The sequence below is a fragment of the Macaca fascicularis genome, chromosome 18 (genome assembly GCF_037993035.2).
Source record: "Macaca fascicularis isolate 582-1 chromosome 18, T2T-MFA8v1.1".
NCBI lineage: Eukaryota > Metazoa > Chordata > Mammalia > Primates > Cercopithecidae > Macaca > Macaca fascicularis.
The window spans coordinates 21,787,795-21,798,022 of record NC_088392.1 but is presented as its reverse complement, the minus strand read 5'-3'; the positions used below and the strand labels follow the sequence as shown (position 1 = coordinate 21,798,022).

At 40.4% G+C, this 10,228-nt stretch overlaps 1 pseudogene; it reads left to right on the top strand.

The window, feature by feature from the left end:
• The first annotated feature begins 1,289 nt into the window (after positions 1–1,289).
• On the top strand, positions 1,290–2,285 carry LOC102124545 (signal recognition particle 19 kDa protein-like; annotated as a pseudogene).
• Positions 2,286–10,228: the final 7,943 nt, after the last annotated feature.

Here is a 10,228-nt window from a genome sequence, read left to right as displayed (position 1 = left end):
TGAGAAGTGGCTGAACTGCAGGAGGAATCCAGGACAGAGGGGTGGTAGGGACTCCTCCATCAGAGGGGTGATATGGACTCCTCAACATCCTCCATATCACCCAGGGAGGGAGAGATCTATGTATGCAGCCATGAGATCATGGAAAAAATCTGACTTCACCCCACCCAAATCTGACTTCATCCTGGTGACCAGGGTGAGAGCTGGGTTAATGGAGGGGCAGAAGTCAGATTTGGGTGGGGTGAAGAGTGAATGATGTCAGAGGCTGATCAACATTAACATTTTGTTGAGCATTATATGCAAGGCGCTAAAGCCACCAGCCTTGGTTTTGATTCTACACATAGGGCAGCAATTTTCTATTTTATTTTGATAGCCCAGACACCTGATGCATTTATCTTACTAAACAATCATATTCAGCTGGGTGCGGTGGCTCACACCTATAATCCCAGCACTTTGGGAGGCCAAGGCGGGCGGATCACCAAGTCAGGAGATTGAGACCATCCTGGCTAACACAGTATAACCCTATCTCTACTAAATATACAAAAAATTAGCTGGGCGTGGTGGCGGCGCCTGTAGTCCCAGCTACTTGGGAGGCTAAGGCAGGAGAATGGCGTGAACCCAGGAGGTGGAGCTTGCAGTGAGCCGAGATCGCGCCACTGCACTCCAGCCCGGGCAACAGAGCAAGATGGGACTTGATCTGCACTACAGACAAATCAAACCTAATAGACATGTACAGAACATTTTTATCCAACAGCTTCAGAATACACATTTTTCTCCTCAGCACACAGAACTTTCTTGAGGATAGACCATATGTTAGGTCCCAAAACAAGTCTCAAATAATTTTTAAAAAGTAAAATTATATCAAGTATCTTTTCTGACCACAATGGAATAAAAATAGAAATCCATAACTAGAGGAACTTTGAAAACCACACAAATACATGGAAATTAAACATGCTCCTGAATGGTCACTGGTCACGAAATGAAAAAGGAAATTTTAAAATTTCCTGAAACAAATGAAAATGGAAACACCATACCCAAACCTGTGATATAGCAAAAGCAATATAAAGAGGAACATTTACAGCAATAAACACCTATATTAAAAATACAGAAAGACTTCCAATAAATAACCTAACTAGAAAAGCAAGAGGAAACCAAAGGCAAAATTAGTAGAAAAATTTATGACCAGAGCAGAAATTAAAACATTGAGACTAAAGAAAATTACAAAAGATCAATGAAAAAAGGTTTTTTTAAAAAAATAGGTAAACAAGGTTGCTGTTTGGACTCTTGTGAAGATGGCTTGAACTGCCGCATGGTTCCCGGCCAACCAGGATAGGTTTATTTGTATCTATGCTGCTTATTTAAGTAATAAGACCATCGCAGAGGGAAGGCAAATCCCCGTAAGTGAGGCTGTTGAAAATCCTACAGCTACAGAGATTCAAGATGTGTGTTCAGAAGTTGGACTTAATGTATTTCTTGAGAAAAATAAAATGTACTCTAGAGAACGGAATCATGATGTCCAATACGGAGACAGAGTCCGGGTCCAGCTCAGACAGGAAGATGGGGGCCCTCTGCCTTGCACAGTTCCTGTCATGTAAGTCAGTAATGTTGTGTGCAGCAGAAATAACACCGAAACTAAAAAGGAGGACACAAAAAACAGGAGGTGGTGACCAAAGTCTTCAACAAGGAGAGGAAAGGAAAAAAAGGAAAGGAAAGAAAAAGAAGTAACCTAGTATCAGCATCGAGTTGGTGGTACTGCTGTCAGAAACATGAATGGAAGCTTTGAATTTGTATCGGAGGAAAACAGAAGCTTGTTTTGTATCATTTAACTGAACTATGAACCCTTGTGAAAGATGGGAACCTCTCATCTTTGTCGTCGAAGTTGACAGTTAAATAAATTTACATCAGAAGTTTGCATCTCGCTTTTATGCAGTGTAAAAGAAGTTCTTAGTCTTTCAATGCAGTTTTTTGGAAGAAAAAATATTTTTAAATGGACAATGGACTGTACAATAAGTTACTTGAAATAAGTTACTTGTTTCAGATAAATTTCAATTCGATTTGAAATAAACATTTTGTCTACCTTTTCAGTTAATGAAATAAAATTTGAAACTGAAAAAAGCAGTAGGCAAACAAAATTGGCAAACCTTTAGCTATACTAAGAAGAAAAGCGAGAAGGCCCAAATAAAATTATAGACAAAAGGAGACATTACAACTGTTACCACAGGAATTCAAAGGATCATCACAGACTATTATGAGCAACTATATGCCAATAAGTTGGAAAAAGTAGAAGAAATGGACAAAAGCTCTCAGCAAACTACATATAGAAAGAATATACCTCAACACAACAAGGACCATATTTGACAAACCCACAGCTAATATAATACCGAACAGGGAAAACTGAAAACCTTCCTTAAGATCTAGAACAAGGAAAGGATGTCCAGTTTCACCACTTTTATTCAACATAGTACTAGAAGTCTTAGCCAGAGCAATTAAATAAGAGAAAGAAATAAAGGACATCCAAATGAGAAAGGCAGATATCAAATTATCCTTGTTTCAGATGACATGATATTATATTTAGAAAAACCTAAAGATTCCACCAAAAAACTATTAGAACTGTAAATTTAATAAAATTGCAAGATACAAAATTAACATACAAATCAGTAGCATTTCTATATGCCAACAGTGAACTATCTGTAAACGAAACCAAGAAAGCAATTCCATTTACCATAGCTGCACATAAAATAAAAGAGCCAGACCCATAGATTGTACCTGTAATCCTAGCCACTCAGAAGGCTGAGGCAAAAGGATCACTTGAGCCCAGGAGTTCAAGGTTGCAGCTACTTGTAATCACTCCACTGCACTCCAGCTTGGGTGACAGAGTGAGAACCCCATCTCTAAAAAAAGAAAATAATAATGATAATAAAATAAAATATCTAGGAATAAACTTAATCAAAGAAGTGAAAGATCTCTACAATGAACACTATAAAACATTGATGAAAGAAACTGAAGTGGACACCAAAATACGGAAAGATTCCATGTTCATGGATTGGAAGAAATAATATTGTTAAAGTATCCATACTACCCAAAGCAATTTATGGACTCAATGCAATCCCTATCAAAATACCAATGACATTCTTAACATAAAGGAAAAAACAATCCTAACATTTATATGGAACTGTAGAAGACTCCAAGTAGTGAAAGGAATCGTGATAAAAAAAAAAAAGAACAAAGCTGGGGTATCATGTTACCTACATAATACAAAGCTGCACTAACTAAAACAGCAGAGTGCTGGCATAAAGACAGACACGTAGACCCATGGAACAGATTAGAGAACCCAGAAATAAACCTGCATATTTACAGCCAAATAATTTTTGACAAAGGTGCCAGGAACATACATTGGGGAAAGGACACGCTCTTCAATCAGTGGTGCTGGGGAAACCGGATGTCCATATGCAGAAGAATAAAACGAGACCCCATATTTCTCAATATATACAAAAGTAAAATAAAAATGGATTAAAAAGTTAAATCTAAGACCTGAAGCTATGAAACTCCTAGGAGAAAACATTGGGGTAATTCTCCAGGACATTGGTCTGGGCAAAGATTTCATGAGTAAAACCTCATAAGCAGAGGCAACCAAAGCAGAAATGGACAAATGAGGTCACATCAAGCTAAAAAGGTTCCACACAGCAAAGGAAACAACTAACAAAGTAAAGAGACAACCTACAGAATGGGAGAAAATATTTGCAAGTTGTTCAATTGAAAAGGGAACAATAACCAGAATATATAAGGAACTCAAACAACTCAATCACAAAAAATAATATATATAAATGGGCAAAAGATATGAACAGACATTTCTCAAAAGACAACTTATAAATGGCCAATAGGTATATTTAAAAATGGTCAACATTACTAATCATCAGGGAGATGAAAATCAAAACCACAATGAGGTATCATCTCACCTCAGTTAAAATGGCTTTTAGCCAAAAGACAAAAAGTGTCAGATGCTGGTGAAGATGTGAAGAAAAAGGAATGCTCATACACTGTTGGTGAGAATGTAAATTATTACAGCCATTGTGAAAAACAGTATGGAGGTCCCTCAAAAAACTAAAAGTGTAACTATTAAGTGATTTAGCAATTCCACTGCTGAGTATGTAGCCAAAATAAAATAACTCGGTATGTCAAAGAGATACCTGTGCCCCGTGTTTATTGCAGCACTATTCACAACAGCCAAGATATGGAATCAACTTGTGTCTACAATAGATGAATAAAAAAAAAAGTACATATACAAAATGGAGTATTACTCAGCCATAAAAAGAATTAAATCCTGTCATTTGCAACAACGTGGATAGAATGGGAGGATATGAGGTTGAGTGAAATAAGCCAGGTACAGAAAGACAAATATTACATACTCTCACTCATGTGTGGGAGCTAAAAAAATTGATCTTGTGGAGGTAAAAAGTAGAATGATGGTCACAAGAGGCTGGGAAATGTAGTGGGGAGTGGGGAGATAAAGAAGGCTTTGTTAATGGGTACAAAATACAGTTATATAGAAGGAATAAGAGCTATGGTTTGGTATTACAATAGGGTGAATATAGTTAATAATAATATTGTATATTTCAAAATAACTAGAGGATTGGAATTGGAATGCTTCTAACAAAAAGAAAAGGTAAATATTCGAGGTGATGGATATCCCAATTACACTGTCCGTTACACATCATATGCTTATGTTGAAATATCACATGTTCTCCCTAAATATGTACAACTATTATATATCCATAAAAATTTTTTTTAAAACATAAAGAAATGGTCAGATTCAGGATATACTTTGAAGGGTTTTTGGCCCAAGACACTTCAAGGATAATGTCATTTGTCCAGATGGTGAAGATTGTGGGTGGAAGTTAGATATTCAGTTTGGGACACAGTAAAGTCTGTGATGCTATTAAACACTCAAGTTGAGATGTTGAATAGGCAGTTGTATGCATCAATATAGAGTTCAGGGATGAGTTTGAGGCTGGAGATATAAACTTAGCAGTTGTTAGGTTAATGACACTATTTAAAAGTCATAAAACTGGATGAGTTTATCAAAGGAATGAATGTAGATATTTCTTTATGCCTGAAAAAACTTCCTTTAACTAGTTTTGTAGTGCAAACCTGTTTACAGTGAATTCTTTCAGCTTCTGTTTGCTGAGAAAGTCTTCATTTGCTTTGATTTTGAAGAATATTTTTGCTGGATAAAGAAACCTAGGTTGACAGGTATGGTGTTTTTTTTTTTTTTCAGTTTTTAAAAAATATTTCCATTACATTATGGCTTAGATAATTTCGAACATAAAGTCTGCTGTTATTCTTATCTTTGTTCCACTGAACACAATGTATCTTTTTTCCTCTGGCTACTTTAAAATTTTTGTTTATTACTAGTATTCATCAGTTTGCTGGTGACAATCTCTGACATGGGTTTATGTATTTCACTGGTGTTTGTTGGGTTTCTTGAACCTGTAGTCAAGTTTGGACCATTTGGGGCCATTATTTTTTCCATTTTTTTCCTGTCTCATTCTCTGTCCTCTCTGGGACTCCAATCACACATATGTCAAACATCCTACAGGTAACGGATGCTTTATTAATTTGTCTTTTTTTCCTGTGCTTCGTTTTGAGTAATTTATATACTATGTTTTCAAGACTACTAATCTTTTCCTCTGCAGTGTGTAATCTACTGGTAATCTCATCCAATGTGTTTTTTAATTCAGTTTTTTTTTTAACTTCTGGATATGTTTTTAAACATGTATTTTATTTCTGTCATCATTATGGCAATGTTTTCCTCTACCTTCTTGAATATAAGGAACAGATTCATAAAAGCTCTTTTAATGTCCTTGACATCCATTATGTCTGTCATTTGGGGGCCTGTGATACTGAATTTTTTCTTTTCATTTTCGATTATAATTTTCTGCTGCTTTGCATACCTGGGAATTTTTTATTTGGTACCAGACATTTTGAATTTGTTTCTGGGCACTAGACTTTGTTGTATTCTTTTGAATATATATATTTTTTCTTTTGAGACTTGCTGTTAAGCTCTGTTAGGGTGGTTTTAGTCTATCTTTTGGCCCAGGGCTAATGTAACCCCACTGCTAAGACGATGCCCTTCTGAGGATTCTAAATGATGACCCATGTTTACAAGGTCTTTCCACTCTGGCTGGAGGGAGTACAAGCTATTCCACTCCTGCCTGCACTTCATTAATTGTTTTGTCTGCTCCTTTTAGGTGGTTCTTTCCCTGGTCTTTTTCTCATGTATATGCAGGTTAGTTCTCAGTCAAAACTTTAAGAGGACCCCTCTACAGATTTCCAGAGCTCTCTCTGTGCAGCTTTTTTTTTTTTTTTTTTTTTTTTTGAGACGGAGTCTCGCTCTGCCACCCAGGCTGGAGTGCAGTGGCCAGATCTCAGCTCACTGCAAGCTCCGCCTCCCGGGTTTACGCCATTCTCCTGCCTCAGCCTCCAGAGTAGCTGGGACTACAGGCGCCCACCACCTCGCCCAGCTAACTTTTTTTTTTGTATTTTTTAGTAGAGACGGGGTTTCACTGTGTTAGCCAGGATGGTCTCGATCTCCTGACCTCGTGATCCGCCCGTCTCGGCCTCCCAAAGTGCTGGGATTACAGGCTTGAGCCACCGCGCCCGGCCAGCAGCTCTCTTTTCTCTAGTACCCTGTCCCACACATTCTAGCCATCTTGACCTCTCTGAACTATGAGACCTATCTTCTCTAGTCTTCAAGATTATTGGGCTCTCTGTGGGTTTCTCCTCCATATGCTGTGGGCTGGAAACTGCCTCTAGGCAATAAGCTTGTGCAATAACAGGGCGCATCTTACTCCTTTTCTGAGATTACAGTCTTGCACTACCTGTTGTCTAGTGTGTAAAGATATTGTTTCATTATTTTATCCAGTTTTCTAGTTGGCCTAAAGTGAGAGGACAAATCTTGCTCCTATTCACTTTGCTTTGTTCAGAAGTTGAAATTGTTTTTTAAAATCCTAGTTTTATCACCACCTAATACTTTTTAACTTGTTGTATTTTATGTGATTTATCTATCCAGTCTAAGTTGCAAATAACAGAAACTAATTCTCATCCAACCAGAAAAACAATTTTCTGGAAGGGTTTTTAGTAACTCACCAAATTGCCATGGAAGCAAGAGATCCAGTCTCAGAAAATGGAGGAAGAGAGGGAGGTTAAATTTTCATAACCTTATTAAAAAAAAAAAAAAAAAAAGCTCAGGCTACTAACAGTCCTATGAATACACTGTGTCTACCACTTTAGATCACATGATTCTGGTGCTTTTGTCAGTAACCATGAGCTCTGGACAGTGGGAGCAGTCAGAGGCATGGCAGCCACAGTGTCTCTGGAGATGAGATGTGGGTGCCTTGGCCACCTTCTTTCTCTGCTTCTTCAGAGACAAAAAGTCCTGATGGGTTACATTTGATTGACTGAGACTTGGTGACATGCTTGTGCCCTGATGAAAGGAAGGCTGAGAAAATATCTCAGATTTTCAGTTTTTAGAGTGGGAGGAAGTCTCTACCTCCCGCTGATACTCATATGGTAGAGTTAGAGGAAGACACAGAAACAGGTTCCAATAATGAGGCACATGGCACATACATACACCCATGACCTGTTCTTCCAGATAATGAGTGTAATAACAACATCATGAGATATTTGTGACTATTTTATGAAGGGTCATGGGTATGCACGAAAGGAGGATAGTGCTTTCCATTCTATTGTCTCATGACCTCTGTGCAGTCTCATTGTACCTGTGTACCCAATTTCCTTTTCAGTGGCTTTCTTCCTCTAGCAAGAGAAACTATTATCTGCGAAGGTCAGAGAACATGACTGAGTCTTTCTTCGTGTCCCTGAGGATAGTCCAGAACTTTGTCGATGGGCTTCAAGTTGCTAACCCAGGAAATGGAGGATACATTTGTACTATGCTGAATCTGTCTGGCTTGTTTTTGGTAGAAAAGACAAAGTCCATAGAACAAGGATGGACTCCAGGAAGTTTGCTTTACTTTGCCGGACATTCTGAGGGACCCGCATCCTTCACTGTGGGGCTCAGAATAACTCCAGGGTAGTAATGCCTACAGGCGCTTTGCACATTGGTCCACGGACCTGGGAACAAACTTGTGAAATAGAGAGGCTCCCAGGGCACAGAGGTCACATCACCTCCCTCTGCTCTCTTCTAGGCTTCCCCACAATTCAGGAACATCAAAGAAATGCCCTCGACTGCCAGACTGGGGGACATCTCAGGCTGTTCTCTCATGCCCTCTGTGACTATAAATGTAGGTCTGGTAGAAGAGCAGTCACTGGGGCCACCTCCTTAGGATGACAGCCCCAGTCCCTTCTCTCATGACCAGCATCCTCTGTAGTGAGTTCTTAGCAGCTTCCCACTCAGGCCTGCTCTTGAGAGCAAAACAAAACACTTTATTTCACGCATGCGAATTCTTAGGCAGCAGAGATGTAACCTCCCCAGCCTGGGCCCACGTAAGATCATGGCTCCCCTCTCCTCTTCGTGTACAAGGCTTCTTTTGCTTCAAGCTCATAGATCCATCTTTTGAAACTGTGCTTTCATCTATGAGAGCAATTCTATTCTTAAAAATGTTTTATGGGCCGGGTGCAGTGGCTCATGCCTGTAACCCCAACACTTTGGAAGGCCAAGGCGGGCGGAACACGAGGTCAAGAGATCGAGACCATCCTGGCCAACATGGTGAAACCCCGTTGTCTCTACTAAAAATACAAAAATTAGCTGGGCGTGGTGATGTGTGCCTGTAGTCCCAGCTGCTCAGAAGGCTGAGGCTGGAGAATCGGTTGAACCGGCGAGGCGGAGGTTGCAGTGAGCCAAGATCACACCACTGCACTCCAGCCTGGTGACAGAGCAAGACGCTGTCTCAAAAAAAAAGAAAAAAAAAAAAAGTTTTACCTTCTTGACAACTTAAATTATTAATCTCCAAAGTAGATAGTAGTTTGAAACAGTTTTCCTGGGAGCCTCTGCAGATCTTTGAAAGCAGCATCTGCAGAATCCTAAATGATTTCACTATGGAGGGAAGACAAACCACCTGCATCCGTGGGTCTGCAGCACCCAGCTTCATTCCTCCAGTAGAAACTTGGAGATTTCTAGACCCTGGGTTCCTGTGTCTTGACCCAGATCCTGTTCTCAGCTATTCTTCGTTTTTCTTGCTCCTTCTGTCCCACAGCATGTCTGAAGTCTCTTGCTCTGCTTCCTGAGAAAGCCAGGCAGCCCTGGTTCCTAAGAAAACAAGTTCCTTCTGTCGTGTTGAATTGTTGAATTAAGCAGCAAGAGGGCCTGAAAGATAAAATCCTCTAGCTCAGCCTGCCTCTGCCCCTTCTCTTCCCAGAAGCATTTCCTAAAACATTGAAGCCACATTGACACAGGTGGCCTCCGTTCTTGGTCCATTTAAACAACTTTTTAAATCATTTTTAATTTTTTTTTTCTGTTTTTCTTTTTGGGGACAGGGTCTCACTCTGTTGCCCAGGATGGAGTGCAGTGGCATGATCATACTTCACTGGAGCCTCCAACTCCCTGGCTCAAGCAATCCTCCCACCTTAGCCTCCTAAGTAGCTGGGACTACAGGCGTGCACCACCAGGCCTGGCTAATTTTACAATTTTCTTTTGTGGAGACAGGGTCGCCCTATCTTGCTTAGGCTGTCTCAGTCCTGATAATTAAGTGATATGGGCCCTGGGTGTCAAGGCTCAGTGCACAGCTGTGACAAGCCTGGGCAGATCAGCCTGGAGGCGGGAACGGGGGGCGCAGGGAGGCTTTCCCTGGTGTTCGCACCCACAGGGCGCTGTCTAGAGTCTGGGAGGAGATGGGCAGGGGGGCGGCGTCAGCCAGAGGCTTCAAACACTGGGACACTGCTCCACATCTGTCCTGTGTGTAACTGTCCATTTATTCCTGACCAGTCATTCACTTGCCCTTTATGTGCTCAGCATTCTGCTAGGGCCGTGGGGATTGATCCAGGTTTGGCCCTAAAAAAAGCCAAAGCCGAAGCCAAAAAAAAAAAAAAAAAAAAAGTCCTTGGGCACCCTCTCCACCCACCTCTAGATGTCTTTTGGTCCTCACAGGACCCATGGGGCTTCCCCAGGTTGACTCTTCTGGGTCTCATACCTTGAAGGCATAGCTCCTAACCAAATAGGCAAAAACAGAGTCTCGAATAGGGGCTTAATGTCTGCTTCTGCCTCCAATCTCCATGG